This window comes from Panthera tigris, chromosome B2, assembly GCF_018350195.1.
Source record: "Panthera tigris isolate Pti1 chromosome B2, P.tigris_Pti1_mat1.1, whole genome shotgun sequence".
NCBI lineage: Eukaryota > Metazoa > Chordata > Mammalia > Carnivora > Felidae > Panthera > Panthera tigris.
In genome coordinates, this window is record NC_056664.1 from 9159444 (window position 1) to 9185353 (window position 25910).

Sequence of the window (25910 nt, forward strand, 5' to 3'; positions counted from 1 at the left end):
AATAAATGAGGTTTGTCAGGGAGCCAAGAAGAACCAAGTGATGATCTTGGGCTTCTCACGGCTCTGTTTATTGAATTTACAACCAATATTTGTCTATATTATTTTTTTCCCCGAAACGGACTGTTGCCATGTCACAGTGGTTTTAGGATAACAAAAGTCTGCTAATGAGAAGCCAGTTTTTTGTAGAAGTGGAATAGACTTTATGTATATGTACCACGATTTTACAAATATAATCTGAAAAAGGTTTAATAGAAGGGCACCTAGGTGGCTCAGTCGGTTAAGTGTCTGACTCTTGATTTCGGCTCAGGTCACGATCTCACAGCAGGCTCCCCCACTGATAGTCTAGAGTCTGCTTGGGATTCTCTCTCTCCCTCTCTCTCTGCTCCTCCCCTGCTCATGTGTATGCTCTCTCTCTCTCTTTCTCAAAATAAATAAACATTTTTAAAAATTAAAAAAAAACATTTAAAAGGCTTAATATTATTTCTTTGATAATATTTTCAATGTAATTTACACATCAAATAAGCCTAACTAGTTTAACAAATCTTTTGGAATATTTCAGATTCAAAAGACATTTTGTTGTTGTTGTTGTTGTTGTTGTTGTTAGGATTTGATTTTGGGAAGTTTGTCAAAAATATCAAAAAAGGTTTTAAATCACTTATCTAAATAGGATCATAGATCATTATAAAAATTAATATTTAAAAGGTAAAGAAACTTATATAACCTTATTAAAAGCAGACCAAACGTCCAAGAAAACTTTGTCCTTTTAACAAAGAGAAGACCAAATTTGACTTTTGTCGACTGAACTCAAGGAATTGGCTGCTTAGGGTGCTTTAAATTGAACACAACCCAAGGAAATGTTGGAAGCAAAGAACTTTTTATTACTTATTACAAGTAAGAAGACGGGAGATGGCTCTCAAAGCACTGTTGTCCCACAAAGTTAGCCCTCGCAGCTTTTATTCGGTGTATCAGGGGTGGGGGCTCGCATCTATATTTAGGAAGTGACACATATTCTATTACTTGGGCACTTCAGCTCAATTGGACATGCCTACGTGTCAACATGCCAGTGCGTACATCACCTGTTCAAACAATGGCAGAAAGCCCAGCCCAAAGGAGCAGAACTTAGTATTATACCGAGCTAAAGTAACTTCAGGACGACTCAGGGGGGTTTCTGCACGGGTCCTCAGCCCCAAACTGAGTCACACGGGCTCACCTAAGGGGCTGCCAGGCAAGACACACCTAGCGAGGCACTATCCGATGAACCAGCCTCACTGGGCATCTCCTTGATGGGAAATGCTGGTTTTGCAAAGAAAGCACATTCTTTCCCTGCCTCTGTCTCTTCCTCCTCCTCCCTTCTGCTCATAATTTTCAGCCCTCTGATTTGAGTACACCCTAGCTAACATTTGCACCAGCTTCATTTGGATATTAAAACTTACTGTAATTTTAGCCAGCTCGACCAAACATTAAAATTTAAAACATTTTTTATAAATCTCAAATTTTTTTTCTATATTCTGATTTTGTCCTCTGTTTTCACTTTTTTTTTTTTTAAGAGAGGGCATGAACAAGTGAGAAGGGCAGAGGGAGAGATAGAGAGAGAGATAGAGATAGAGATAGAGAGAGAGAGAGAGAGAGAGAGAGAGAGATTCTCAAGCAGGCTCCATGCTGTCAGCACAAAGCCCGATGCGGGGGCTTCATCCCATGAACTGTGAGATCATGACCTGAGCCAAAGTCGGACGCTTAACTGACTGAGCCATCCAGGTTCCCCTAGCTAGCATCATACTTAATGGTGAGAAACCAGGTGACCTCGGGCTCATGACCTTGGGCTCATAACCCACACTGAAATCAAGAGTTGGACGCTCAACTGGCTGAACCACCCAGGTGCCCTGTTTTCACTTTAAGCCAGCTTTATTTGAAGGCAAAATTGTTATTACTATTATTCTACATCTATCATTTCTCATTTTCCTGGCATATGGAGATATTTCTCTTACTACTTTTAGTAGTTTTGATTACATATTAATTGGAATTTTTAACCCTTAGTAATCTTGATTTCTAGGGAAAACTAAGCAATTGGGAACAGTCTGTTATATCAACATGTTTTAAAATTGCAAATTTAAGAATGCATTTAAAAATATTTAGAAGCATATGTCTTTTTAATTTATTTTAATGTAACATTAGCATATCCCAATAGTTTTAGTTTCTTTGTAATAAGAAGCCAAAAGTAGATCAACCTATATTTAGTAATTAGTCTTCTAGTATTCTGTCTTATTTGGAAATGATTTCGATATTTAATGAATTTAACTCAACTCATTATTTAACTTAGCAAAACTAATAAGATTTTAAGTTACCAAAAAGATTTGGGAAAACTAGTGTTGGGGAGGAAGAAATTGTACCTTCCGTTTAAGGTCCTTCTAGCTGTACTCAGAATCAAATTGACATGAGACAGATTTACAGGAGAAAAATTTAGTTTCCTGCATGTGGAGACTCTACATAGATATGAAACATTAAAGTCAGGCAACATGAGGCTAATAGGACATCTTGGGCCAGAGAGAGGAGTAGGAGTCTGAGGATACACAGGGAAGGACCATGAGGAGGAAGGTGAAAAGAATTTGGAAAACAAACATTGCGCTGCTATGCAGGTAAGTTTCTTAAAGAAGAGTCTCTGTTAATAGCTCTTTTTCTGGTACAGGCAGGCAGTTGATGGTGGAGATAAAGAACTCTTCCTGAATCTGCTGGGTTTTGACTGCTTTTAACTCAAAGTATTGTTCATGCCAAAGTGGCCCATCTTGAAGTGGTCTACCCTTGGCCTCTACACAATTTGGAAAATTTACCTAAAACTTTGTTTTTTAATGTACTTGTTTTTGACAACTATTGGTAGGTTACTTAGGAAAACTTTATTAAACATGAAACAAAGTCATCATTCTAAGCTATTATTTTTTGTTGATAAATCTTATAAGAGATAACAGAAACTTATTTGGCTAGTAAACTCACGTAGAATGAAAGCTTTATATTTAGTGTCCATAACTCTAAAGGCATATTTATTTGTGTAGGGGCCAAGGGCAGGCAGCCCCAAGATGAACCACTTTGGCATAAAGATCACTTTGAGTTAGAAGCAGTCAAAACCTGTAAGTTCAGAAGGAGTTCTTACCTCTTCTTCAACTACCTGCTTTCCTAGGTAGAGAGCTATTAACAAAGATTCTTCTTTACCTAAGAAACTTATCTGTATAATATGGCACCTTTGTTTTCCAAACACCTCCTTTCACCTTCTTGCTAGTGGTCTTTCTCCCCTTTGTATCCTTGGACCCCCTAATCCTCTCTTTATCTCGTATAAGCCTTGTTGCCTGTTTTCAGAATATCCATGTCTGTGTGGATTTCCTGGACATACACTATTAATTTTTATTTTCTCCTGTAGATCTGTCTCATGTCAATGTGATTTTAAGTTCAGCTAGAAGAGTCTTGAAGAACAGATGAGATTCTCCCCCCACCAACATTTTGATTAAACCGTCAATCTCAAGCTAGCTTTTGTATCAAATATTTTTCCAGATCACATGAATTTGACAAGCATTTGGGTTAGTTTGTATCTTTTTGAGTTTTAGAATGCCCAATCCTTACAAGCATTTGCCATGAAACCAACTAAATAGAATGCTTTTATAAATTAATTTTAGCAATACCATCCAGAGGTGAAAACACATTTACACACATAGACACACATACAGATAGGTGCAGAATTTATAGCTTCTATTTTATGTGTTTGTCTACTAAAAGATTTTATTTTTAAAGTAGTCTCTGTGCCCAACGTGGGACTTGAACTTACAACAACGAGATCAAGAGTTGCGTGCTTTACCAACTGCGCCAGCCAGATGTCCCTTATTTTAAAAATACTTCTATTTTACTTCTGTGCTTCTATTTTAAAATTACTGCCATGAAATAGGTACAGAATTTACTAGTTATGAATGCCAAATCTGAGTTTGTTTTTCTGGTGGATGGAATAAGTTAAGGTTATTGATCTAGATGGCTAATGCTTTTAAAAAAATGTGCAGAAAACACTTAAGATTTGTATTTTTTCTTGGCAGGTCAAGTTTTAAAAAGCCTTTCCCCCCTTTTTTTACTTGATAAGATTTACCTCCCGGGAATTTGAATTTTAAAAAGATGGGCTAGATAAAGAATTCCTGTAGATGACCAAACGCTGGCAAAACACTGTATGTATATTTACATTATAAAGGCATGGGGGTAGGGAGGAGGAAAAGCAAGCACTTTCTAAAAAAATTTTTTTTTTTAACATTTATTTATTTTTGAGACAGAGAGAGACAGAGCATGAACAGGGGAGGGTCAGAGAGAGGGAGACACAGAATCTGAAACAGGCTCCAGGCTCTGAGCTGTCAGCACGGAGCCCGACGCAGGGCTCCAACTCACGGACCGCGAGATCATGACCTGAGCCGAAGTCAGACACTCAACCGACTGAGCCACCCAGGCACCCCAAGCAAGCACTTTCTAGAAGGACTTTTGTTCTCTTAAGGACAGAATTTTTACAATGTTTATAAGCTTTTTGAGATAAGTAAGGGAGGTTTTGGAATTGGTAAAGAGGATTGGTCTTTGACTTATGTTTGTAACTACACCTCTGGTCCTGTAAAGACTAGATTTGTAAAACATGGATGGCTGTTTTTAGTTTCTCAAAAAATTGGGCCGTTGCCTGAAACATATCAAATGACTCATATATCCATCTTCCAATGAGAAAGTCTTCTTTTTTTCTGGGTACACTTAGTTTGGGGGAAGAGGCCTAAAATTTTTTTTATCAGGCTCTGAATGTCAGCTTTTAATTTGGCCAGATTTTTGATTACGGAGTTTTGAAATCTTTTAAAAATATCTTGTTAGGTTTTAGCTGGGACAAACAGTAAAGATTTCTGGCAGTATATAACAACCTCATGGACCCAAGAGGCATCCTCAAAGAGGGTGTAAAAGATACTATTTTTATAAGATCTAGAACCACTCCCAAAGAGAGCCAAAGAAAGAACCGAGGCAGGCACAAAGCCAAGCCATGTTCTCAGAATGTAAAACAAGATGAGCAATGAAGAAACAGCTATTCCCAAGAGAAAAAGATCAATAACCAATGGGTCTTGATTTGGAAAGGAAGGAATAATGTGAATTTTTTTAAAGTTTATTCTGAGAGAGTGAGTGAGTGGGGGAGGGGCAGAGAGCAAGGGAGAGAGAGAATCCCAAGCAGGCTCCAGGCTGACAGTGCAGAGCCTTATACTGGGCTTGATCCCATGAACTCTGAGATCATGACTTGAGCTGAATCAAGAGCCAGACGCTTAACCAACTGAGCCACCCAGATGCCCCAGCAATAACGTGAATTTTTATTTATCTTTCTCATTTGGGCTCAGGCAATAATCTATCTTTAAAGAAACTTTTGAGGATTCTCCTTAGGTTAAAGGAATTAACTATGGCCCTTAGTTAGTTTTTGACTAGGGAGGGAAAGCTATCTGAGGAGGGTCACCTGTAACCTCAGGTGATTTTATTTTAAAAGGTCAGTTGTCTCTTCCAAGTGGAAAGGCATTTCAGACAGAAAGTACGCCGAGTACTCAGGCAAGAAGGATGGAGGGGAGTTGGGACCCAGCAGTCTTAGAGCCTTTTGTCCTAGGTACCTCTTATGTTTTAATTCTTTCATTAGCCTTTTGTTATGAATCTTTCAATGAGACTATTTTGGAATCTGGAAGCTTTTGGGGAGTTTCTGCATACCAATGAAAGTAGGCATCTCATTCTGTTTATTTAAGAGCCTTCGCTTTCAGGGGCGCCTGGGTGGCGCAGTCGGTTAAGCGTCCGACTTCAGCCAGGTCACGATCTCACGGTCCGTGAGTTCGAGCCCCGCGTCAGGCTCTGGGCTGATGGCTCGGAGCCTGGAGCCTGTTTCCGATTCTGTGTCTTCCTCTCTCTCTGCCCCTCCCCCGTTCATGCTCTGTCTCTCTCTGTCCCAAAAAATAAAATAAAAAACGTTGAAAAAAAAAAAAAATTTAAGAGCCTTCGCTTTCAAATGCGCTTCTTAAATGAACAATCTTGTCTAATTGGAACATTCCCTATAATGGCCACTGTAATTCTAGGTTATTTTTAATAATTTCTTTTCTATCGCTAAAGGTATTTAACTTCAGGGATTTTGGTTCTTAGACATAAAATAAGTAGGTGTGCTGGAAAGCCGTGTGCTGACTGTTTAGAACTTAAAGATCCCATTAGCTAAGGCTTTGGGTTTCTCCAAGCTCAACGAATAACCTAAAAGGGCTATGCCTCGTGCTTGGGGATGTGCACATATTACAGTGTACCCTGTAAAGACGTTTTCTTGAGTTTGGCAGGTGAAGGAGTATGAATCTAACCTGGTATGTGACCAATTTACCCTATCACAGGAATCTTCTTGAGGTGGGGAGCACCATAACAGCCTTTAAATGCTTGATCTGTGCCTACGGATTTTGTGCTTTTTGGCTTCCGAGATCCTGCTAGCAATAGCCTGTTATTTACACAAAACAAGACACACAGGGTCGCCTGGGTGGCTCAGTCGGTTGGATGTCCAACTCTTGATCTCAGCTCACGTCTTGATCTCAGGGTCGTGAGTTCAAGCCCCGCATTGGGCTCTGCACTGGGCGTGAAGCCTACTTTAAAAACACAAAGAAATGATGGGGCGCCTGGGTGGCTCTGTCAGTTAAGCGTCCGACTTCAGCTCAGGTCATGATTTCATGGCTCATGGGTTTGAGCCCCAATCCAGTTCTGTGCTGACAGCACAGAGCCTGGAGCCTGCTTCGGATTCTGTGTCTCCCTCTCTCTCTCTGTCTCTCCCCCGCTCATGCTCGGTCTCTCTCTCTCTCGAAAATAAATGCTACAAAAATTTTAAAAAACAAAGAAACAAAAACAAGACAAACAGTTATGCACCTTAATATATTAGCAGCACTGCATCCTGACCCAAGTAGGCCCTACATGCACCACCACCAATTCCCATGGGACTTTACTGAGGCTTAAGCTGACCCACTCTGTAAAGGAAAGCCAATGAGATTGGGAGCTCAAATGCCAAAAAGGAGAATTCAGACCGAGAGGAGCTTAAGCCTAGTCCCCAGAAAGTGTGAGAAAGACAGGGCACTCAGAGAGTGTGCAGGTACCATTTTCGTGTTTCTCATTGTCCCCAGTGCTGCTTGGAAGTTTGCTTCCAATGCTGTCACTGCCACTAAATCAGTTAAATAACAAAATTCAAACAAGTAAGTTTGATGATCTAATGGGCTTTATTAAATGATTCCTGAATCGGGCAGCGCCCCATCTAGCAAGTAGAGAGGGACCCCAAGGAGTTGTACACAATGGAAGGTTCTTACAGACAGGCCACAGGCGCAAGAAGGTTATCAGTACAAGAAAAGGATTGTTCCAGAGAAGGCTGTTTGCTAGGCCAAAAGCAAGGTGTCTTATCATGCAGATGACCTCATCTTTCTTTGGGGGATGGAGAGGACCCAGGTGACAGACTCATTGGAGCTGGTGGCAAGAAACATTTCCTGACTGGCCAGCTAAGGTCATAATGCTGGCCTTGTAAAATGAATTCTGAAGTGTTCTGTCTTCCTCAGTTTTTGGAAAGAGTTTGAGAAGAGTTGGTTTTCATCCTCCTTAAATGTTTGGTAGAATTTACCAGTGGTCCTAGACTTTTGTTTGTTGGGCGTCTTTTGTATTACTGATTCAATGTCCTTACTAGTTATTGCCTCTTCAGATTTTCTGTTTTTTCATCGTTCAGTCTTGAAAGATTGTATATTTCTAAGAATTTATCCATTTCTTTTAGGTCATGCAATTTTTTTGGCGTATAATTGTTTTATGGTAGTCTCTTATCCTTTGTGTTTCTGTGGTATCAGTTGTAATGTCCCCTCGTTCATTTCTCATTTTATTTATTTGCATTCTCTCTCTTTTTTTTCTTGGTGTGTCTGGCTAAAGGTTGGTCAATTTTGTTCATCTTTTAGAAAAGAAAAAAATTGTTTATCTTTAATGTCTCTTTGTATTTTATTTACTTAAAAATATTTTTTTTAACGCTTATTTATTATTGAGAGACAGAGACAAAGCGTGAGCAGGGAAGGAGCAGAAAGAGAGGGAGACACAGAATCTGAAGCAGGCTCCAGGTTCCGAGCTGTCAGCACAGAGCCCGACGTGGGGCTCGAACCCATGAACCGTGAGATCATGACCTGAGCCGAAGTCGAACACTTAACTGACTGAGCCACCCAGGCTCCCCTCTTTTCTATTTTAAATCATTTGTCTTCATTCATCAGTAACTATATGCTACTATAAACAAGTTATTCTTGTCATTGATAAAAATATATTCCCTTCCCAGTGATAGGATTTATTTAATTAATTAATCTAATTATTCAACACACATGTGTTGAGTCTACCATGTACCAGGCACTGAGGAAACATAAGTATACAAGGAGGATATGTTCTCTGTCCTCTTTGGCGTCTATAGTACAATGGGGAGCTTAATCCAATCTGTGATCCTCTAAACTGAGCTTAATCTACTTGTCCTTCATGGTCCAGTTTCAGACATGTCCTTAGCCCCACCTTCCACCATCCCCCAACCTGCCCATTTCTCTAGCCATATTTGCAGTTCTGAAGACATATCCGAGCATCTGTACCTCTGTGCCTTTGCATGTACAGGGGCCTCTCCCCAGAATGCCCTTGCTCTCTCCTTCCTCCCTCACTTTCTCCATATCATACTTGGCCTTCAAGATTCAGTTTAAGCATGAATCTTAGAAGTATTCCCTTTTTTAATATTGTTTTAATGTTTATTCATTTTTGAGAGAGAGAGAGAGAGAGAGACTGAGCGAGCACGAGCAGGGGAGGGGCAGAGAGAGAGAGAGGGAGACACAGAATCCGAAGCAGGCTCCAGGCTCTGAGCCGTCAGCACAGAGGCCGACGTGGGGCTCGAACCCACCAACCGCGAGATCATGACCCGAGCCGAAGTCGGATGCTTAACCGACTGAGCCACCCAGGTGCCCCCCCTTTAAAAAAAATTTGTTTTTTATGTTGGAAGTATTTCCTGACACCACCTCCCCATCTGATTGGATGTCTTTTTTTGTGCTGCGACTATTCCTCTCTACCCAAATGTAGCTCTGTCAGAACATTTGCCAGATAAACTTGCTGTACTTGCCGGCTTCCTTGAGCCTTTCCCCCACATTGAACTATTAGCCACTGGAGACCAGGGTGCATGTCTTCTTACGATCTGTGTGATTTTATATTCTTACCACCTAGCATCAGGCCAGCCATATACTCTGGAAGTATTGGTTGAACTACAACCTGAGGGTCCCTGTCTTTCCATCTATTTCAGTAGAATCTCATCCATTTTCTCTGGCTTCATCACAATGCTGAATTATATCGAAATGAATTGTCAGTGAGGAAATATCATTAGTTTCCTTCTTGTGAACTATAGTACATCAAGTTGAATCGCAAAAGAAAAACTTGAAGTACCCTCTTACGAAATCTTTTAAATGGTGCAACTTGTTGGCTTCTAAGCCCCATAGGCAAGGCTGAGCCTGAGGTTGTTAGGAGGGGGCAGCCTGACCCACAAAGGCTCTTTGTCAAAGAGGCTAATTTATAAACAGTCATGATGATTTGGCCAATGGCAGTTGTGGCCCCAAACAAGGACCTGTCTATATCTCCTTAGAGTGGCGGGATGGCTGGGCTTGCCTTGGTGGGTAGAGTCGTATCTTATGCCCAGATAAGAATTTTTCTGAGTAGTATTACCTATTAGTGCCAAATGTCAGAAGGAAAGTTAGAATTATCCTCTGTTAGAGGATAATAAAGTTATAGCATAGTTAATTATGTCTTCATTGGAATAAGAGTTAAGAACGAGCGTGGAAGCATACTTCTCCTGTGTCTTCTTCTTCTATACCATTTCTGTAGTAACCCTGTCTCTCCTGGTTCTGTTTTTACCGGCCAACCAAATCAGATGAGTAGATGCAGTGGGGCCGTAGTTTAAAGGCTGAAACCCTTACAATGGGAAGGCTGGCTTCCCCAGCAGGGAGGGTGTGCCTGTCCCTTGGGAATCCAAACAGAACATGCTTTCCTTTCCTCTCCTAGTCACACCCTGAGAGTAGCTGTTTTAAAATCTCAGGCACGAAGACTAAAATACAACCCAGCCTCCCAGAACAAGCTTCATATGCCCTGGCAGGCTGAGCCTGAAGACCTGGGTGATAAGAGGTTTTCTTTGATCATAACTTGGGGCGGTTGGGCTGGGAAGATGGCGGAAGCCTGGGGAAGACGGTCAGTAGGCAGACACCGTAGTGTTGAAAGGTACCTGCACAGTTTTTGCTTTAAGCCTTTCAGGTTCAGTTTGGTTTAAGGAACATTTATAGGGTATTTATGATGTGGCAGGAACAGGTGCTAGAAACATAATAGTTGGCAAGAAAGAGATGATCCCCACCCTCATGGGTGGGCAAGTCCCTTGCCCTTGTGGACAAGAAATAAGGAGATACAGACAAGTCTCATGGTAAGGGACTTGAAGATGCTAAAAAAAATACCAACCCATATTGAAGGAGAGGATAATATGTAGCTTGCTGATCAGAGAAAGTGAATGGACGCGTCCAGCCCATCTGTGTAGAAGGGTAGATAGATAGCTGCCTTGACTCCTGCTCCAGAGGAAGAGTCATGTCAAGGATCTGCACCGGGCAACAGGGAGTCTACAGCCCAGATATTCCTGCTTTTCCCAGCTTCTCCACATAACTAATATGGTGAGAGAACAAACAGAGGCAGTGGTGGTGGAATCAGTGATGGCCGGCAGGGTCAGGGTGAGAAATGTCGTTGTCAGGGGAGCGTCTATTGTGCCAGCTGTGACAGTTGTGACTGTGTTCCATCAGTCAGGAAGTAAGCGCCAGCTCGCCATGACACTGGTGAGGCAAGGCAATTAGCAGCCAAGGGAGACTGCAGAGAGAATAAAAGCAACGTGGCACCTGAGGTCAAGGAAGAACAGCCTGAATGGAACGATTTACCTAGGGTACATGCACTCCTCTGGAAGGGGACAAGCGAGCGGGGATCTGTCCCCTCCGTCTGAAGACTTTGGATTGGGCTGTGGATGTTTGTTACTGGAAAGGAATTGTCCTTCAAGGATCTCCTCTGGGTAGTGAGTGAACTTGTGTTCTTTTTAGGATGTTCTTTTACCATCATACTTGGTATGATCAAACCAATAAGATGATGGAATTTAATATGTGTTTCAAATCATTAACGGAATGCACAAAGCCCAAATAATATGATGATGCAGCTAAGAAAAGTCAAATATATTCTACCCCCTTTTTACAAAGACTTTTGAAACATCTGTATTCATGGTTGCTGGCGTTTGACAAGGATGCCTTTGCCCAAGATTGCTGTTAGGATGGGAGCACAGGCAGGATCCTGTGATAACAAGGTTTCCTGGCAACTAAGCACCTTAAACAGTGTTAGAAACAGACTATAAACCAGAATTCTGTACTGTGTCAGGATGCATTTGACAAGACTTCAGCGTCTATTTGGTATTTTTATGATTCTCAAGGCAGCAAGGCAAGTGAGCCTGACAGCCCAACGTAGATCTACTAAACATTTTTTTAAATTAAAGATGTTTAAATATTTTGATAGGGCTCTCTCTAAAATAAATCAAAATACAGAAACTTAATTAATTTGCTAGACACTCAGATTTCATGAGTTCCTTTTATAAAGACTCTTAGGAAAAAAATGTTTAGAGATTTAAATAAAATGAGCAGCCGTCACTGGAGTAACTTCTTGAAACCATAATCCAACCTGACACCTGAATGTTCCTTTGCACTAAAAACTATAGCCCCAAATTCTGGTGTTGTCAAGATTTATTGACATGAGGCTAAAAATTACTCTAGGATATAGAACACAGCAATCTCTTTGACAGACTGAAAAATTGATATGTATCAAAAAAAACCACACACACACACACCAAAAAAACAACCCTCCACCAGTGACCAAAGTCATACTGCTCTTGTTATCATAAAAGCAATAAGTAATCTACCTTGGATTGAAATACATGTTGTACTCACTCCACTTCCAACATTTGCAGGGCCCAGAAAAGAATACAAATAGAGGCGCACATGCCATAGGGCTGGAAGTGATAAGCCAGGCTAACAACTTGCTAAACAAAGTATGTTCTATCCTTCTGTATCGACAAGTGTACTTTCATGATCAGAAGGCAAGGTCAAATGTAGAATTCTTGGACCACTTAGTATTGTATGCCCACAACTCCTGGGCCAGGCCATCTCCCAGGCCACCCCTCTTCTCTTCCCACCAGCAGCTCCATCCCGGACGGCAGGGCTTTGTGGAACATGGCACATGTGGACACCCTCGCCTTGCACTTACAAGCTCTGTCCACCCTCCGCCACCTCCCCAGTAGCTGCCATGGCCACCTGCAGGGCTAGGAGTGGGGTTTCCAGCTCTGCTATCCACCCTTGGGCCAGACCCAGAGAAGAGGCCAGTACAGGCCCTGGAAGGGGGCTCAGGGTCCTAAGGGAATTCCGGGATCTTGGGTACCTGGAGTGTTATCTAGATGAGAGGTCACGGGTGCCCGTTTGGTATATCCCTTTGGCTGTGAAGGGAGGGCATGTCTAGAGAAGAGCAAGAGTGGACGCTCTAAAGTATGGGATCCAGGATAGGAGCGTATCTGGCCCACATCATAGGGTGAGTACTAGGCTACTTCTTTGCACTTGACGAAGGCTGAGACCAACCCACTCCTATTTAACAGTGTTCTCTCCCAGAGTGTCTTGTCTACCTCCCTAGAATAATTGTATTTATAGGCTTCTGGACAAACAGGGGCTATGCCATCATCCACAGGAAAATAGCCAAAGTAGCTGCCAGATGTTACTGGAAGTTTGGGCTGCAGGGAGGATATTGGAAGCAGGGAACTGAAACCATCCTCTTACCTTTCAGGATATTTCTTCAACTTGGCAAACTTTCTGCAACAAGCAAACCCATCGACTCCTTATGTCAGGCCTCCCTCCTCGATATCGCCCATACATTGTGCTCCTCCTTGTGAAGGATGCCAGCAGGCCTGCTCGCCCCGTATCACCTTGACCTTCATCCAATGGTTCTCTTAGCTGTTGCCCTTGGTATCACCCTGTCTGACATCAGTGTTTCTTTGTGGGTCAAGACGTGGTCTGGATCTCCCCGAATCCTGGTATGTGCCTTTTTGCCCACAGAATGTCAACTCATCCCCCTGGGCTTATCTCCTGTTGAATGACTCATCTGAGGGTGGAGTGGGGAGGCCAGCCATGCCTAAAAAAATGTGCCCCGTGGATCCTGGGGATTTAGTTACTCTGGACATCCGATTTTACTGTTTCTACTAATGTAATCAGAGAGATGAGAATAAAGCTACTTGCTGGCATTTTCTCATTTCATCTTGGGAACTAGCAAGTGATAAGAAGAACTATCTTCTTTTCTTTTTTTTCTGGAGGGGGACATCTCCCTTCCATTTGTACTGTGCTCCTTACTTAGATCATTTCCTGCTGGGGCAATTTCAGGTTCAACCTGTTTTTTCAAGGTATGAATCATGTAAGTGACTCAAATCCAATTTGGGGAGAAAAAAAAAGGCTAAGCTGGCTGTCTATAGAGCATCAAACCTAGTAGTGAATATGTATTATTATTCATGGAACTTTTGGCAAACACCCACTAAGGCATTACTCATCCATTCATTTTGAAGCAAAAATATGCTTAATGGATGGTGGTGTCATATATAAAGACAATTAAGTACTGTTTTCTGAATGCGTAAGTTTGTTTTTAAGTCAGATCCTTATTTTTCTCATGGGGAAACAAAACTTAGAAGTTGTAGTTACTATAAACTTGTCAACGATGCTGCTATTTTTCTTAAAAAAGGGAATTATGGAGTTCCTTAACTCAGATATAGCATGATAATGAGTTCATATGTCAAATATGTATTTTCTAAGTCTCAGAGCCGGGAGAGACCTCACAGATTATACATACAACTTTTCGATTTGACTAATGAGAAAAGGGAATCTCAGAGAGGGTGAATGACGTACTCAGCCCGTGAAGGAATCAGACCTGGAGTCTCAATCTCCCGTCTTTCCACGGGCAAGCGCCCTCCCCAGGAACAATCATGGTGGTTATTACTGATTGATTACGAGAGCAAGGCACTTTCCCTTCTGCTATGCCGCTTGATACTCACACATCTTTGTGAGGTAGGTATTGTTATCTTTAGAGAAAGAGAGAACAAGGCTAAGAGAAAATGCCACTTAGCCAATGATTTCCTGACTAGGGTTTGGAAAAGCCAGACTCTGATCCCGAAGGTCACATTTGTCCCATACTCCCGCCATACTTTCCACCACCCCTCTCTACCCCGTGCTGCCAGGGAGCATTTTCTTACGGTTGCCGTCTTTGCTTGTATAACCAAGACCCGAGGGGGATGAATGACAATCTGGCCCCAAGTTGATATGTTTGCCTCCGTGGTCATTTGTTTCTTCATTCATTCTTCTCTGTGTAAAAACACGGAGTGAGTGCTATGAAAGATAAATGGGTGACAATCAGACCTGCCCCGTAAGATAGCCAGAGCCTAAAAGGGGGTATAGGACTTGCTCACAAGTAACTGTAGTAGAAGATAGAATGTAATAAGAAATGACCAGGAGTACAAAGTGTTACAGGCATTCCTGTATTGGAAGAAAATAAGAGAATTTAGTACAGTTCAAGAGGTCTAAGAGTTCTGGGGAGAAAAAATATCTTGCAAAGATCATGAGTTGTTTCACTTTTTGGCCTGTAGGTGGGGGGAAAGAGCACATGCTCCTGGAGGTTTTCTTCTTTGAGAATGGGGGTAATGCTTTATCAAAGACTAATTTGAATTAATGAGCAGGAAAGATGAGGAAAATTGGATTTTCCAAATGGGCCCTTGGAAAATAACAAAAAAACTTTTGAATTTCTGGTCCAGGCTTCTCACCTGTACAAATTTTTATAAGCTAACTAAAACGTAATTAATAACTAAAAATATATAGTTATTACATTTGCTGAGCTTGCACCCTGAGTTATGTAAATCTGAATGAATTGGTACATAAGTAAACATTCAAATTTTTATGGAAATGAATAAAAAGTTAGTTGAATAGGAAGACATTCAATTGAGCAAGGGCCACCCTGTTTTTTTAAAAAAAATTTTTAATGTTTATTTATTTTTGAGAGAGAGAGAGAGAGCGAGCAGGGAGGGGCAGAGTGAGAGAGGGAGACACAAAATCTGAAGCAGGGTCCAGGCTCTGAACTGTCAGCACAGAGCCCGATGCAGGGCTCGAACTCACCAACCATGAGATTGTGACCTGAGCCGAAGTCGCACGCTCAACTAACTGACTGAGCCACCCAGGTGCCCCAGGGCCACACTGTTTTTGCCGGGATATTTACAGCTCTAAATGGCTGTCCTATGGGAACATAAAATATAGAATCAAATATCTGGTGAAATTATACAAGATCTTCATGACGTCTTTGTGCGTTTTAAACGTAAATTACTTAGACTGAAGGCAGGTCAGAATTTCAAAGCAATTTTAGATCTTTTTTTGTTGTTGTTGTTCACAACCTAATACCCTGGAAAATTCTAATTCTGGTTTTGAGTTTCTTGGAAAAATGAAAAAGAAATGCACTACGAGTGAGAAGGGAAATAGGCTCTAAGACCAACTAGGTTAAAGCCGGTAGCAACATGAGAAGAAAATTGTTACTTTTGAATGCCGTCTTCAGATGTATTACCACTGTGCTCACAGCCTAGTGTCTAAGTTAAAAGAATAATCATAATAACCACAGCTTCAAGAAAAGGCATACAGAGGACTTCAACTGCATCTGCGATATTATATTGCTTCCGAAACATCCGAAGTAAACGTGGGGGAGGTGAGAACAATCAGGATCGTGGTGACTAAGAGCCCGGTATTTTGCTCTCCCTCTTTTATTGTCTGTTGGGAACGTCTCCGGATAAAACCCCTGCCCACGGGCTTTAGGAAGACGTGATCATTTTTATAAGTCATCAGATCGTTCCGCACACCCACTCTGATAGGGGCGTTTTGATTCACCGCTGGGGATACCACACCACAGAAGTGACACTGGAGAGTGACTAGAACTTCCCACCACTTAGTGGAGGTAGGGAAAGCGGCCAGGGCGAGTGGCAAATTTGGAGAGGCAGGAAGGCCTCTGCTGCTGGTGGCAGTGCTGTGGGCAGGCACGTGGCGGGGGCGGGGCAGAGAAAGATGGGGGTGCTCCCCCATCCCCCGGCCCTCAGAGTGGGTTTCCTCACTGCTGGGAGTTGCTGGGCCCCTTCTGAGGGAACCAAAGAATGCCTTTCCAAGGGTCTCGGAAAGGTGTCCCACCCGCCAGACCTCTCAATTACTGTGTGAAATTTCATGTCGAGTTTAGATTTTCAGAGATACAGGGAAGGATGCCCTGTAGGATCCTAAACTAGGATCCCTGACCCTCTTTCGCTTATAACTGCCTTCTTCTGTCTCATAGTGTGGTTTAGGTGTGAGGGCAGGAGACTGAGCTGAAGACGGCCTTACCTAAAAACATGGTGGTGGAGGGAAAGCACTTCAGAAAGTGTCCAAATCTTCCAGGGTTTTTCTCAGCCCAACACTAGTATTCTGTGAGTTGATTCTGCTGAATACGATTTATTGTGGGCCAGGCTTGGGTGTCCTCATAGCTGTCAGGTATAGTTTCAGGGAAATTTGTAATCTAGGTGAGGAGTGTTCTTGATATCCGAACACTGGGTGCTTCTAATGAGATAGTTACTGTGCTAAGCATTTCCTTCCTTGTGTGCATTATTTTATTTAACTCACACCATTCTTTAAGATACCAAGTTTCTTCCGTGTTTCGATTATGAGGAAATAGGCGAAGAGGTTCAAGTAACCTGACAACAGTCACTTGGTCCACAGTAGAGACAGGATTTGAACCCCGATCTGTCTGCTGTCACAGGTTATGATCTCTTAAAATAGCCCAGACTGCCTCCCCTTTTTTCATGCTCATCCTTGGAGACTTTAATCTTACTTTATGTACTTTCTTAAAATTTTTTTTAATGTTTATTTATTTTTGAGAGAGAGAGAGAGAGAGAGAGAGAATAGAGTACAAGCAGGGGAGGGACAGGGAGAGAGGGAGACACAAAATCTGAAGCAGGCTCTAGGCTCTGAGCTGTCAGCACAGAGTCTGACATGGGGCTCGAACTCATGACCCTGAGATCAAGAATCTCATGTTCTTCTGAGCCAGCCAGAATGAATTTTTTTAAATTTTTAAATCTTATTTATTTTTGAGAAAGAGAGAGAGAATGAGAGAGAGAGAGAGAGAGAGAGAGAGAGAATCCAAAGCAGGCTCCAGGCTCTGAGCTGTCAGCACAAAGCCCAATGTGGGACTCAAACCCACAAACGGTGAGATCATGACCTGAGCCAAAGTCGGATGCTTAACTGACTAAGCCACTCAGGCGACCTAAGCCAGAATGAATTTTAATTAAGTTTCGTTTTAACGTAAAAAAACTGAAGCAGTATAAACTATTTTCCTATTAAATGCAAGCCTAGCATTTTTGGCAGATCTATATTTCACTTTAAACATTGCATTACGTAGGTTACCGGTGTGTTGTTGTGCATGCATTGTGTGAGTATGTATCATCTAATATTAACATAAATACATCACCTATCTAATTGGTCAGTGGATGGATTCAAGCTGAATTCCTTTTTACCTGTACAGTGTAACACTGCAATGTGTTTATTTGAATATTTTATGCAGAAAGCCCAAGTTACAGTGATGCTTAAGTGAATCATAATTGGTCAGTACCTTCAAATATTATTATTTTAATTACAATATCTTTAAATCATTTTTTCTCGCAGTCTATGTTATAGTTACTTGTGTATAAATCTTATACCCTCTATTAAACATTGAGAATCTTAAGAAGCAGATCTTTAAGTATGGAGAACTTTTAAGTGTAAAATGAAGGCATTGGGGCACCTGGGTGGCTCAGTCAGTTAAGCGTCTGACTCTGATTTTTGGCTCAGGTCATGATCTCAGGGTTGTGGGATCGAACCTGGCCTGGGGCTCCATGTTGCTAGAGAAGAGAATCTGCTTAAGATTCTCTCCCTCTCCCCCTACCCCTCCCCCCCCCCCCATAAATGAATAAACTTAAAAAAATAAAATGAAATAAAATGAAGACATACTACTGATGCAAAATGGAGTAGAGCCATAGGAGCTAGTGTTAAAACTGGAACAGGGCTGAAAAGCATATTGCAAAGAGGTAGATCACAAATTTCACAGCGAACGGTCATTGCAGTTTGCTGAGGCAGAGAAAAATGAAAAAGCGGTTACGTGAAACAAAATGCACGTGTGTTGTCTCCATCGTATGACTATTGAGAAGTACTTCCAAAAATGAGTTCCAGAGAATATGAATCAGGTGTTTGTAAAAGAAAAAAAAAGCGTTTGTGGTCCAGTAAGTTTTGGAGGTGATGAGTATTTTATCTCTTTATTGGAGATTCACAATGTAACTTAGCATATTGAAAGCATTGCAGGGGCACCCAGGTGGCTCAGTTGGTTAAGCATCTGATTCTTGACTTCTGCCCGGGTCATCATCTCACGGTCCATGAGCTCGAGCCCCATGTCAGGCCCTGTGCTGACAGCGTGGAGCCTGCTTGGGGTTCTCTCTCTGCCCCTCTCCTGCTTGCATGCGCTCACTCCCTCTCTCAAAATAAATAAACTTAAAAAAATTAAAAAAATAAAAGCATTGCAATATGTGGTAAGAAAAATATTTTTTTTTTTTAATTTTTATTTATTTTGAGAGAGAGAGAGACAGAGTGCAAGTTGGGGAGGGGCAGAGAGAGAGGGAGTCACAGAATCCAAAGCAGGCTCCAGGCTCTGAGCCATCAGCACAGGGCCTGATGCAGGGCTTGAACCCACGAGCTATGAGATCATGACCTCAGCCAAATTCAGAGGTCTAACTGACTGAGCCATCCAGGCTCCCTGAAAAAAATTTTTTTTTAACTTGATTTAACCCAGTGTCTCCTGAACCTACATTACCATTTAAAATTATGTTCTATTTTGTTTTATCTATTCAGATCACCTGCTGAAGAACGATACTGTTATTGCAGCCAAGTTTGGTGACTCTTATTCTCATGCAGTAAAGCTCTGGGCCAGGGGTTCTTGGCTGGTGCACTGGCAGAAACTGGGCTTGCCCCCTTCTAAATAATGCAGGCAGATTGTCTGGCCTTTGATGTGATGTGAACCGAAGAATGAATACAATTCAAACTAAACAAATAAGGCTCCAGGAAGTTGAGACTATGTGGGTTGCTTTTGGCTGAGTCACTTGGAGGTGACAGTGATTCTGGAGGATAACCAACAATTTAAAAACGTGCCCTCAGATGCTGTAAGCCTGGGGATTTTCTTTTTGAGGTGTGCAAACTCCTTCTGGAATCATCTTCCTGGTTTGGGTGGTGCTTGGTATGAAACAATGGAATTTCTATGTTCGGCTCTGATAAGGAGAGAGGTGCCAGCATGCATTAGGGCTGGAAAGTTACCTTCTTAAATTGAAGAAGTGCTTAGATACAGCTTAAGAGCTGTAGAATGATCTGGAACGTTTTACACAGAACGTCAATAAAAGTAACTGCAAAATGTGCACATCACGTGTTTTTAAAGACACTTCTCTGCTGCTCACATTCCCTTACATGTTATTCCCAGGCGTGTTCGGCCCAGACCCCAGCTGGGATCTCTGAGGAGGGCGGCACAGACAATTTGGGACCAGAGGCAGAGGAGAAGAAAGCAGCCTTCCAGGTAAAGGTCAGCCCTCGCTTGAAAGAGCAGTGTTGGGCGTGTAGGCTCAGGGGAAGTCTGCAGAGGGCAGCTGAGTGCTGGAAGGAGGTCGGGTTAAGTCTGGCCCAGCATTCTGCATCTAGACACGACTCTGGTGCATTTCAGCTCGGCTTCTGAATCAGTTGTCTTTTCCAGCGTGACTGTCAGCCTCTCGGTGAGCTCAGCCCTAGTCTCTGCCAATTTGGATTTAATCTGTCTTGTCCTCGTGTTTGCCTTCTCCTGAGAGGGCTGTTTTCTAGCACGTGTGGACACCTCAGGCTGTGGTCCATTCGTCTGACCTGCTTGTCCGTCTCTCAGTGAGGGTACTTCGTCACCCCAAGCCACCACCATACAAATCCCCTCCCCTGCTTCTGAATGCCTCTCTGATGGGCTTCGTGTCTGTGGTTAGATCTCTCAGAGCTCTGTTTCCTTCTCTTTATTCTCAAGCCCCAGTTTGTAATAACCTTCAGACCTCCCTGTCTCCTCCAAAGCTTTCTGAGCCTCATCCGGTTTTTGCAAGGCGGTGGCTGGGCACTTGTGAGCTTTCAAGATAGGGTTTTCAGACTACGCGTGTGCGGTGTGTAATAATAAATGCATCCCTATTTTAATTTTGTGACACTTTACCTTGAGGATTTACACCGATATTCCAGGGACGCTTCCCCTTGTTCAAACTGTTTGGGATTCTCCTTTTGAGTCTCCGGCATATTCTTTGGAAATCTTTCCATGGTAAAAGACCACTGTTTGTGGGCAGGCGTAATTTTTAGAGTAAAAATTACTTTGAGCCCAGAACGGTAACTAAGGTTGGTAATCATATGGGTCACGCGCACAATTGGGTTAAAAACAATAAAGTGAGATTTATATTATGCGATGGGTGCCATACTGCCCTTAGTCCCGGGTAAGGGAGTGTCCCGATATGGGCCCATGACTTAGAGGGCCCTGCATAGATGACACACGCATTAAAAAAGAAAAGAGCAGGTGGACCGTCGATCACTCGGGGTCTAGAGCAAGCACAGTGCAGTACAACTCACATCCTTAAAGCATCTGCCCTCACGAGTTATTCTGTTCTGGCCCCAGGGAAGTACTTCTGGACAATTTCTGTGCAATACCCTTGATGTCTTTGAAACCAAAGGCAAACGCCAATGCTGTGGGTTTATACTGCTGCCTGCACTGCTCTGGAGACAGCGGGTTTGGAGCAGTGGATGTGCTCAATACAAGAAAACAGATCAATAAGCGAGTCCAATGCTTTGTCTTGGAGAGCTGAATGCAATGGTTTCTTACTCCAGGAAGTATCATCTCCCAGTTAGCGTCTGTCTATTTCACCCATGTCTTCATGTTACTACTTGTGATCGAGGAGGCAGTTCATGGTGCCTGAGAATGATTTTGCAATATTAAGTATTAAGCGATTCATGTTACTTTTATTTTTTTATTTTTCTTTCTTTGTTTTTATAGAGAGAGCACATGCACGCAAGCAGGGCAGGGGTAGAGGGAGAGAGAGAATCTTAAGCAGGCTCCACACCTGGTGCAGAGCCCAGTGTGGGGCTTGATCCCGCAACCCTGAGATTATGACTTGAGCCAAAATCGAGAGTCGGATGCTTGACCGACTGTGCTACCCAGGTGCCCTGTGTTACTTTTAAATATATGTGTAGGTCTCAATGTAACGTGTGTGAAGTATGATTCTAATGTTTTATAGTAGCTACAAATGGACATTGAAGACTCACACTGTGAGTAGCTGTATTTTTAGAAATATTTAATAACGTTTAATGAAAATCTCAAAAAAAATTGCAACTTCAAATATTTGCTTTAAATTTTAGTATTCGCTAATTATAATTTATAATCTGCCGTTTATATCAAAAGATGATTTTAAAAGTTTGGGGAAAAAATGACTTCTTTGGAAAGTATATATATAAATAACTTTAGTTTTTAAATTTGTTACTTTACATTTTTATGAAAATGCATTTAAATTACATATACCTCGATTACAAATTCACTTCGTTTTTTAATCTTTTAAGTTGTTACCATCAATACAACACGAATGATGTGCAAATCTTGATTAGTACAACATAACCAGTGATTTTTACTGATAGGAAGACAAAGAAATGTTCTGAAATAAATAATTTATAAATTATATGTTTTAATGTTTTTACCCATCCAAGTTTGCCAACCCATCAGCAAAATATCCAAGCTTATGAAATAATAATTAAACTCAGTTGCCTTTGATATTTTGCTGACTTCCAGCCATACAAAATCCAAAACTTTCACATAGTGTTCCCCCCGCCCCCCCGCCTTTTATTATGAAGGTATATTTGTCAAGTGAGAAGGATGGGACATACTTTATTCAACTGTAAGTTTGATTTATAAGTTTTAATTATTTAGCCATACGATATGTGCGTCTCAACTTAAACTCTTGCCCCAGGCTCTGCAAATGGTAGGCATGGTCTGGGGCTTTAGAGCAAACGGATTCTAATCCTGTTTGGAGTACTGCCATCATAATGGTGATGCTTCCAAAGATGACCACTAAGGACAACACTCACTTGCAGAGACATATCTATTTAAAACTACTCATTTGTCTTTATGGCAGTATTTCCTTATCGCCGGTCACACGTTCAGCATGAACAATAGATAGATGTGTTCCTAAAAGGTAATGTGCAAATTGGACTTCCTGAGTGATTTACAGGACTCACGGTTGGTCAGTTTTGTTTTTTACTTTATTTGTATCTTTTATTTTTTTAATTGATTAAAAAATTTTTATTTTAGAGAGAGAGATGGGAGAGAGAGAGCACGAGAAAGGGAGGGTCATAAAGAGAAGGAGAGGGAGACGGAGTCTTAAGCAGCCTCCACACTCAGCACAGAGCTGAGACATGGGGCTCGATCCCATGACCTGAGCTGAAATCATGAGTTGGACGCTCAACTGACTGAGCCACCCAGGTGTCCCCAGTTTTGTATTTTAGAGCAAATATTCTTAATAAAGCAAGTTATCACCTTCTAATTTACATATTTTTTGAAATCTGTGCTTGCTTTAAGTGATGGTTCAGCCCTGAACACCCATTAGAATCATCTGGAGTGGGTTTAAAAATTTTGATGTACTGTCCCACCCCAGGAGATTTTTTTATCTAATTGGTCTGGGACAGGGCCCAGGCATCAGTATTTTATTAGTGTGCTTTTATGTATTTTTTGCTTCCAAGCTTCACTTTGAAATAATTATGAAGTCACAAGAAATTGCAAAAAAAAAATAAAAGAAAAAAGTACAGGGAAGCCCCAGGCGCCCTTCACCTGGCGTCCCCCAGTGATTATCTTGCATCACCATAGAACAATACCAATTCTGAGAAAATGTCACTCTGCAGAGTATATTCAGATTTCAGGTTTACACACGCTCGTGTGTGTGTGTGTGTGTGTGTGTGTGTGTATTTATGCAGTTTACCACAGGTGTAGATTCATGTGACCACCGCCACAATCAACATACAGAACTGTGCCGTCCCTACAAGCCTCACTCCCCGCCCCCCCCCACAACATCTGGCAACCACTGATCTGTTCTCTATTCCTATAATTTGGTATTTCAAGAATGTTATGTAAATGGGATCATACAGTACGTAACATCTTGAGATTAGCATAATTCCCTTGAGAATCATATAAACTGTTGCGCGTATCAACATTTGTTCCCTAGCGGTCCATGGAATGGATGTACCCCGGTTTATTTAACCGCTCACCCATGGAGGGTGTATTGGGGTAGTTTCCAGTTTGGGCCTGTTACGAATAAAGCTGCTTGCTGTAAACATTCATGTAACAGGTTTTTGTGTGGAGCTTGATTTTCATTTCTCTGGCACAAATGACCAAATGTGGCATTGCTGGGTCATTTGACAAGTGTGTGTTTAGTTTTATCAGAAGCTGCCAACGCTCTTCCAGAGTGGCTGTACATTTCCACCAGCAATGTGTGAGTAATCCAGATTCTCCCCATCCTTGCCAGCATTGGGTGGTGTCGCTATTTTTTTTTTTTTCTTTTAGCCATTCTGATAGGTGTGTAGCACAATTTTATGGTTTTAAGTTGCAGTTCCCTAATCGCTGATGATACTGAACATCCTTTCATGTGCTTATTCACTACCTTTATATCTTCCTGGGTGAAATGTCCCTTCATGGCTTTTGCCCACTTTTTAATGTGGATTGTTAAATTCAAATTTAAATTTTATCATGAATTTTTGAGAGTTCTTTGTACCTTCTAGAAACAACTCCTTTGTCAGATCTATGGTTTGCAAATATTTTCCCTCACTCTGTAGCTTGTCTTTTTATTCTCCTATGTGTGTCTTTCACAGAGTAAAAGTTTTAGATTTCAATGAGACCCAATTTTTCCTTTATGGATCATGCTTTTGGCATCAACTCTAAGAATTCTTCACTGAGACCTAGGTCCTAAAGAGATTCTGGTCTTTTTTTTTTTTTTTTTTTGCTAAAAGTTTTATAGTTTTGTATTTTATATATACATCTGTGATGAATCTCAAGTTAGTTTGTGTATTAGGTATGAGATGTAGCCTGAGATTTGTTTTCTGCCTATGCACGTCCAGCTGCTACAACACCGTTTCTTGAAAAGGCTGTCCTTTCTCAACTGAATGGTTCTAACATCTTTGTCAAAAACCAGTTGGGCATGTTTATGTGGGCCTATTTTCTAGGTTTTCTTTTCTGTTCCCCATCCCTGCATCAGCACCACACTGATCGATTGCTGTAGCTATGGAAGCATTAATATCAGGTAGAGTGAGTCCTACCATTTTATTCTTCTTTTACAAAATTGTCTTATTCTAGGGCCTTTGCCTTTCCCGTGTAAATTTTATTTTTAAGGTTCATTTTTATTTATTTTTTGAGAGAGAGAGAGTGAGCAGGGGAGGTACAGAGAGAGAGAGAGAGGGAGACAGAGTCCCAAGCAGCCTCCGCACTGTCAGGGCAGAGCCGGATGTGGAGCTCGAACTCACAAACCAACCATGAGCTGACATCACGAGTTGGATGATAAAGCTGCTGAGCCACCCAGGCACCCCTCCATATAAATTTTAGAATAAGCTTGTTTATGTCTTCCTAGAGATCACCTCAGGAAATTTTGATTCACTTCGTCTTTAATAGAGCCCTGGCCTCAGTAATTTATAAAAGCAACACCCACGCCACCCGCCCCCCCCCCCCCCGCCCCGGCACTGGCCAGGTGATTCTGAAGCATAGCCAAGATTGTGAACTTTGGTTTAAAGCTAGACACATCTAAACAAAAATTATTCTTGGACAGTGTGTGATTCAAGCAAGCATTGGCTTAAAAGTTTGAAGAATAGGTGGGATCTTCGAAGGAAATGGATCATGAAATGAAATGTACAGCAGTGAAATGAGAAATAGGAATCACTTAGTGGCCTGGTACAGTAGTCTCTATTAAATGCCCATCCTTGGGGCGCCTGGGTGGCTCAGTCGGTTAAGCATCTGACTCTGATTTTTGGCTCAGGTCATGATCTCGTGGTCGTGGGATGGAGCCCTGTGTCAGACTAGCGTCAGCCTCTGCCTTGAACGTGGAGCCTGCTCAAGATTCATTCTCTCTCTCTCTCTCTCTCTCTCTCTCTCTCTCTCTCTCCCCCTCTGCCCCTCCTCCACTCAGGCTCTCTTTCTCTCTCTCTGTCTCAAAATAAATAAATAAATTATATGAATAAACACTCATCCAAGGAGGTGGAAGCCTCGGTTTGAAAAAGTATCTCAACTAATCTTGATGAAGCTCCAAAGAATGGAAAGAATTGCTCTCCGGCCACAGCATTCTCACTTGGTTTCAACACACACACACACACACACACACACACACACACACACACACACAAGACTTCGGTGCTGCTGTGGCTATACCTGCTTGAGGCAAATACTCGAGACAGGCGTGGTGCAGTGTAAGAATGTGAAAGTATTCCCTCCATGCGGGTGGTGATGAGAAGACGTGTTGAAGGTTTAAAGGTTTTTATTTATTTATTTTAACGTTTATTCAGTTTTTGAGAGACAGAGCATGAGTGGGGGAAGGGCAGAGAGAGGGAGACAGAGAATCTGAGCAGGCTTCAGGCTCTGAGCTGTCAGCACAGAGCCCGATGTGGGGCCTGAACCCACAAACCGTGAGATCATGACCTGAGCCAAAGTTGGCCACTTAACCAACT

The 25910-nt window shown here is 41.9% G+C and overlaps 1 long non-coding RNA gene across 1 annotated transcript in view; it reads left to right on the plus strand.

Moving 5' to 3' along the window:
* LOC122238339 overlaps positions 1-19891 on the plus strand; it is a 49575-nt gene extending 29684 nt beyond the window's left edge. The window contains exons 2-3 of the long non-coding RNA XR_006217247.1: positions 12910-13156; positions 19657-19891. This is a non-coding gene — a long non-coding RNA (uncharacterized LOC122238339). The remainder of the gene's footprint in view (positions 1-12909; positions 13157-19656) is intronic.
* The last annotated feature ends 6019 nt before the right edge of the window (positions 19892-25910 follow it).